Raw genomic sequence first — 7379 nt, 5'->3', positions numbered from 1 at the left:
GTTCAGTAAAATACCGACGCCAGTGTATGAAATCTTATCAAAAGAATTGGAAATTGTTTTCTTGCTGTTTTTACATCACGCTTATGGAATTTATTACTTTGCATATATTTTTAGTCGTCCAGTTTAATGAACAAGCGTGAATATTACTGAAAGCATTAGTATATCCTTGATTTTCTAATATTTCTGTTCACTGAGTCGCTGGAGCATGAACTTTTTGTTTCCAAAGCGAAATCTGCACATCAAACCAGCAGCTTTACACTGTGCTGCGCGTGTCGCCTAGTGGATCACACATTCCTGATAGCGACATCTAATGCTGCTTTGTGTGTGTTGCCTTGGTGATTGATTCATCAGCGAAAACTTTTGTGTCAGTAGGAATTATTCCATGTTGGTTTTGGAGAGAACGCTCATAAATTGACAGTGAAGCCATTCTCATCATCGTGCTGTCAGGCTGCCTCGCACCAACATCACCTGCCTTACGACCACTCTTCGTCCTATTTATCAGCTCCCACATTTGCGTCACACAACCTCATTGGTCCGAAACGGAGATTACCACATACCTGTGATTTTTAACGTGAACTTGTGTATCTTTTCACAATTAGTTGTAAATCCAGTTTTAATGAACTCCTGGAAGCGCTGAATGGAACATCCTTCATATGGAGGATGGCTAGTTCTTGCCGTATGAATAAGTTTGTAGGGCCTAACATGTTGTGTGAGTGTGAAGTACGCGAGCTTGATGGTTGTGTTTTTGTTGAAATAGTGCGCTGTACAGAAAGGTGACGCACCGTTGTTTTCATTGATGATAAAGACCGAGATTGGATTGGAGGATTTCATTAAATAGATATAATGTAGTAGTATAGAAGGTATAAGATAAGTATAATATACCTTGATATGTCATAGAAAGTCTGATGTTTTTTATCCATCTCTCTTCAAGCTTTGTCGTTGCCGGAATATCTTTTAGGGCTGTGTAAAGCATCAGGTGCGAAGAGACTACGTGTGCTACTTATTGCTGCAATTATAACTTTGAGCAGCACTGAAATGTTGGGAGTACATTAACATGCCGCAATTTCATATTTTGAGGAGAGCAGGAAATAGATGAATGGAAATGCAATTATATGACTTTGATGAATTGGTTGTTAAGTCCTTTGTTATATCCATGTGTAGTCGTTCGACATCAGAAAAAAAAAATTCTTGTTTGGTCGCAATAATTTTGCATCTTTATACCTGGACGGCGATAAATTAAGGGCTTAATTAAGTTATGCAAAAATTGTATATTATTTTGTGACGTGTGAGCGAACTTTGCAAATTTCATTAATGATCATTCTTGATAGTGGAAAACACACACAATTATCATGAAATATGAGAGAGAGAGAGAGAGAGAGAGAGAGAGAGAGAGAGAGAGAGAGAGAGAGAGAGAGAGAGAGAGAGAGAGAGAGAGAGAGAGAGAGAGAGAGAGAGAGAGAGAGAGAGAGAGAGAGAGAGAGAGAGAGAGAGAGAGAGAGAGAGAGAGAGAGAGAGAGAGAGAGAGAGAGAGAGAGAGAGAGAGAGAGAGAGAGAGAGAGAGAGAGAGAGAGAGAGAGAGAGAGAGAGAGAGAGAGAGAGAGAGAGAGAGAGAGAGAGAGAGAGAGAGAGAGAGAGAGAGAGAGAGAGAGAGAGAGAGAGAGAGAGAGAGAGAGAGAGAGAGAGAGAGAGAGAGAGAGAGAGAGAGAGAGAGAGAGAGAGAGAGAGAGAGAGAGAGAGAGAGAGAGAGAGAGAGAGAGAGAGAGAGAGAGAGAGAGAGAGAGAGAGAGAGAGAGAGAGAGAGAGAGAGAGAGAGAGAGAGAGAGAGAGAGAGAGAGAGAGAGAGAGAGAGAGAGAGAGAGAGAGAGAGAGAGAGAGAGAGAGAGAGAGAGAGAGAGAGAGAGAGAGAGAGAGAGAGAGAGAGAGAGAGAGAGAGAGAGAGAGAGAGAGAGAGAGAGAGAGAGAGAGAGAGAGAGAGAGAGAGAGAGAGAGAGAGAGAGAGAGAGAGAGAGAGAGAGAGAGAGAGAGAGAGAGAGAGAGAGAGAGAGAGAGAGAGAGAGAGAGAGAGAGAGAGAGAGAGAGAGAGAGAGAGAGAGAGAGAGAGAGAGAGAGAGAGAGAGAGAGAGAGAGAGAGAGAGTGTCAGATGGATTAGTCGATACAAAAAGGCAACCTGGACGAGACAATAGTGACGACAGTAAACTATCGAAATGCACAGGCAGGATGCATGCAATACAGTGGGAGTGGTGCGCCTCGATGGAACAAGCGCTCAGGCAGCGATCACATGGAAATGTGGGATTAACTAACTGTCTCTCAGCCAGCGTACGCCTTTAATATTTCAGCACAGATATGGATTTTCTATACAACTCTTTTATTCAGCCTGGAAGAGCTATATGCCTTGTCAAATCACATCCAATAATAGTTGTATATATTTCCCTATTGTGAAGGTTAGGGAGGGCGGACGTGACCCATAAAGCTGTCAGGAGCACACAGTGGAGAATATTTCCCTTGACTTGGCACTGAAGTAGGAGGAAAGTCGACAAACACCCAGGAAATTGCCTCAATCCCAGGCCACGCCAAGCCTCTCGCTCTCAAGAAAATGGGAGGAAAGTAGCAACGTGTCGATATGATTTTCATTTAGTTTGTTGTCATTTCACAGGATGACAGTGCGAGTGTCTGAAGTAAGTTAGCATTGAAAAGTAAATATTCTTGAAGGGAAATGTGGAAAGTTATGAAAATTTTTTGATATGAAAAATAAACTATTGTAATAAATACAATATGATAATTGCAAACTATAGATGGTAGAGAAGGTAGGCCCAGCTGGGAACTAGATAATATAAGATAACTTTTCGTTTTCTTTTTGTGGTGTAGAATTATCAAACGTCTGACAAAAAATCAATGCAGGAAGTGCGAAGAGACTTTTGTCCTGCAGTGATGACATAGGCCAGGGTGATGATGATGATGATGATGATGATGATGATGATGACGAAAACTTGTAGATAGTCAGGAAGAAGAGACTGACGGCATATGAATGTCGATGGCTGGGGACAGCTAGGTCTTGGAGATGGAGTAAGTGGCTTAAATAAGATAAAAAAGCAGGAGAACATTGCTTATGCTGGTCATGGATTTCTTTTCATCACTGTGTGTTTTCATCATAGTATCCATTGCTTTTAGTTTTCAGTAGGCATTGTTCGTTTCCTTCTCTCCTGCCACAATATTTCTACTGGTTTTCATTTGGGCTGATTCACCTTGAACAACACAATGGTCCCCTGATTCTGCCGATGTTCCCGTGCGTGAGCGAGACTGGCCTGAATGGAATCACACTGAGGCTGGACATATACGTAGATAAGAAATTATATGCATTACATCCCAAACTTATATAAACGAGATGAAATCCATCCTCAACCGTGAACAATGCCTCAGGCCTAGATGCCAGTGCCAGTTTATTTTTCATAATGCTGGAGGTTCTTTTTATATTGGAAGACTCGTTAGGCCTAAAATCATGGAATCTTATAAAACATTTTGTCTCTTCCTAATGAAGACATAAGATCACAATATTTATTTTATAGCTGGCTTGCACGATGTATCCGCTGATGTTGCAGCTTTTTTAGATTGTGTGTGTGTGTGTGTGTGTGTGTGTGTGTGTGTGTGTGTGTGTGTGTGTGTGTGTGTGTGTGTGTGTGTGTGTGTGTGTGTGTGTGTGTGTGTTGTGTGTGTGTGTGTTGTTGTTGTGTGTGTGTGGGCGGGTGTCTAGTATTTTATGTGTTAAAGGTTGAAGTTAGTTTTTATGTCTCATTTATCCTTCAGGGTGAGGTGTAAACCATTTTGAGTTTCTTGGAAAAATCACACGCACACACACACACACACACACACACACACACACACACACACACACACACACACACACACACACACACACACACACACACACACAGCTTCACAAGCCAGAGGACCGGGGTTCGATTCCCCGGCCGGGTGGAGATATTTGGGTGTGTCTCCTTTCACGTGTAGCCCCTGTTCACCTAGCAGTGAGTAGGTACGGGATGTAAATCGAGGAGTTGTGACCTTGTTGTCCCGGTGTGTGGTGTGTGCCTGGTCTCAGGCCTATCCGAAGATCGGAAATAATGAGCTCTGAGATCGTTCCGTAGGGTAACGTCTGGCTGTCTCGTCAGAGACTGCAGCAGATCAAACAATGAAACACACACACACACACACACACACACACACACACACACACACACACACACACACACACACACACACACACACACACACACACACACACACACACACACACACACACACACACACACACACACACACACACTGTTGCCTCTAATGTTGGGTTGCTGCTGATGATAATGATGTTGACATCAGGGTAATAGTAACAAGAATAGCAACAACAGGAACAATAGCAAAAAAAAATAAAAGAAGAAAGAGAAGAAGAACAACAGTAACAATAACAAGAATTACGTCACCAACTGAAGCAACAACACAACAACAACGTTAATAATCAGAACAACTCACTGATAAGAAAAATAGCAACAACAATAATAATAATTAACAATATTACATTTGCAGATACAACAGCATTCACAACAGAAACAGGAAAATGTAAAAATAAAGCAACAACAGCAAGTGCATCAGCAACAGCTGCTGCTGAAGTTATTTCTACCGCAACTACCACCAACTACGGAACGCGTACCTCCACTACCACAGTAACGTCAACAACAACAACAACGACGACAACAGCAGCAACAACAGCAACAACAGCAACAGAAGCAACAGCACCAACAGTAACAACAATAACAACTGTTACTTCTGCTACTACTACTACTACTACTACTACTACTACTACTACTAGTAGTAATGCTGCTGCTACTGCTGCTGCTTCTAGTAGATACTATACTATGATTCTTGAAATCAACATGTGTATGTGTTTCTAGACGTCACAGTCAGTTTCCCTCCACCTTTCCTCAAGTGCCCACGTTGATGTGTGTGGCCAAGGTGAAAGATCGGATAAAATAGACTGACCGTCTTCGCGGGAGCCCTCAGGCAGGGAATGACAGGAGCGATGGAAAACTGTCTACGAAACACAAGGAGGATTATATTTCAAAGCGAGCCCAATGAGTATGACTCCAGTATCGTTAGCTTCAGTTGATAATAAAGCGAGCTGGCACACGCCCCTCCTTGAAATATTTTTAATTACTCTGTAGTAAGATCACGAGAGAGACGTAAATAAGACAGCTGAAGAAATTGAGAGTGATCTGGACACCCACGCCAGGAATCCAACCCTTATTGTGTGTTACCAGGACACGAATGAGTGGTGAGGCAAGGCGGAGAGAACGAACTGTCAAGAGGGGTCCATCCAGGTACCTCGTCATCGTAGCGAGATTTCCCTGTGGCCTTCTCGAAATGGTCTCCGTTATTTTTAAGTTACCTTGACCATCACCAGTAGCACCACCACCAACCAGCGGTTCCTCCATTATATGGTACACGCCGCCTTCCTGGCCTCAATCTTTCTCGCAAGTGTCTCGTTTTTACTGGACTGACTCCACAAATTCATTTTATTTTTTCCTTCAAGAATTCTCCAGTGTAAAATTTTCTGCTTTTTCCTTCCGTCACGTTCCTATCTGAGAAATCTAATCCACGCCAAAGCTGAGGCGAATCTTTTCACGATATAACTTAAAAGGCATTGGCAGATTTTATGTTTATGAATCGCATCGCCTTGAATGATATTGCTTGTATTTATGTGAAAGTCACAGATCATGAATTCCAGAGCAATGATAAGTTTTTGAACAATATGTCATAAAGAAAATGTACTAAACCTCAAGCTGTAAATATACCACGGTTGTACAGCATGATTTAGCTGTTGGATTACTGGAAGAACCATTGAAAGGTCTAAATAGTACTATAACAAATTGATCTCATGTGGAAAATTGAAATGCTGAGACCTTTGCTGAGACCTTTCTACAATCAATTCCTGAAATCTCATCATATTTAAAGGAAGAGCTGTAGGAAGACAAAGACAGACACACAAAAGAATAATCTTGCATGAAATAGTGAGCGCAAAACTTATCATTTCACTTTTATATTTTTCACCGGTGCGGCACAATGGTGAGTGATGAAAGTGGTTGAGGCTAATGTGTATGAATGTAGGATGCAAGATTTGTGTGTGTGTGTGTGTGTGTGTGTGTGTGTGTGTGTGTGTGTGTGTGTGTGTGTGTGTGTGTGTGTGTGCGTGCGTGTGCGTGTGAGTGTGTGTGCCTGTGTGTGTATATTTGTGTGTGTGTGTGTGTGTGTGTGTGATTCGAACGTGACAACTATATCAATGAAGCCATGAATGGGCACAGTTGAAGTGGATGTGGCAGGTTATTCACTACTGGCCACCCACCACCACCGGCACACAGATGGCTCCAACACTGTATGTAGGCTGCTTTAAGTAAATATCCCCACGAACATTCCACCGACCAGATATCCACAAAATAATTTCCCCACACCCAGTAGGATTATGTTATATAATGTTAGGTTGCAGGTATTTATCATGGGGAAAATCATTTCAGGGTGAGATCTTCATGGAGGAATCGTCGTGGATGGAATTTATTCGTGTGGAATTTACATGTAAGCGAGGCAGACAACACTGCTTGCCCGGCGGCGGGTGAGGTGATGGTCGAGTCGGTAGGACAGCTGGTATAGGGAAGCCGCTCGGCCTTGCATTCCTAACCAAGATACGTGAAACTACAGGGCGACGAGAAACTATCACTCCGTGCCTCAGTCTGTCCGTGTGTGTACTAGTGGCGCGTAGCATGAGGTGTCCATTACCGCGGTCTTCCGGGGGAAAAAAATGTCACCAGAAAATAGCCACATTGAAATACAATTTTGAAACACACACACACACACACACACACACACACACACACACACACACACACACACACACACACACACACACACACACACACACACACACACACACACACACACACACACACACACTGACCTTTTCAGCTGGAAAAAGAAGCTTTTGTGTTTGCTTGTTAACTATAGGATAGCCTTTGATATGGTGTGGGATATAAGATTATGGCACAAGCTAGTGAAAGAAAATGTTAATGGTATAATTACGTAATCAGGAATATGTAGACTATTGTAAATTCTTGTGCACTGTTAAAGCAACATGTATGAGATGCTTTCGTGTTTAATTTAGGGGTTAGACAACGGAAAAATTTATCGTCGTTGCTCTTTGTCCTTTATGTTAATATTTTAGAAAATTATCTAATGGAACGTGATTGTAACTATTTGAATTTTGATGATGACTACTTAAACTCATACTTGACACTTTTAGTTCTTATGCGTGTAGATGACACAATTATTTTATATGATAGTT

General features: G+C 42.1%; 1 long non-coding RNA gene across 1 annotated transcript in view; it reads left to right on the top strand.

Annotated features, from left to right (window-relative positions):
* Positions 1–6909, top strand: part of LOC123504514 — a 61525-nt gene extending 54616 nt beyond the window's left edge. The window contains exon 3 of the long non-coding RNA XR_006674852.1: positions 6559–6909. This is a non-coding gene — a long non-coding RNA (uncharacterized LOC123504514). The remainder of the gene's footprint in view (positions 1–6558) is intronic.
* The last annotated feature ends 470 nt before the right edge of the window (positions 6910–7379 follow it).

Source organism: Portunus trituberculatus, chromosome 16 (genome assembly GCF_017591435.1).
Source record: "Portunus trituberculatus isolate SZX2019 chromosome 16, ASM1759143v1, whole genome shotgun sequence".
In the NCBI taxonomy this organism is placed as follows: Eukaryota; Metazoa; Arthropoda; class Malacostraca; order Decapoda; family Portunidae; genus Portunus; species Portunus trituberculatus.
Note: the sequence above shows the minus strand (reverse complement) of the source record. Positions and strands in the feature narration are given on the sequence as shown.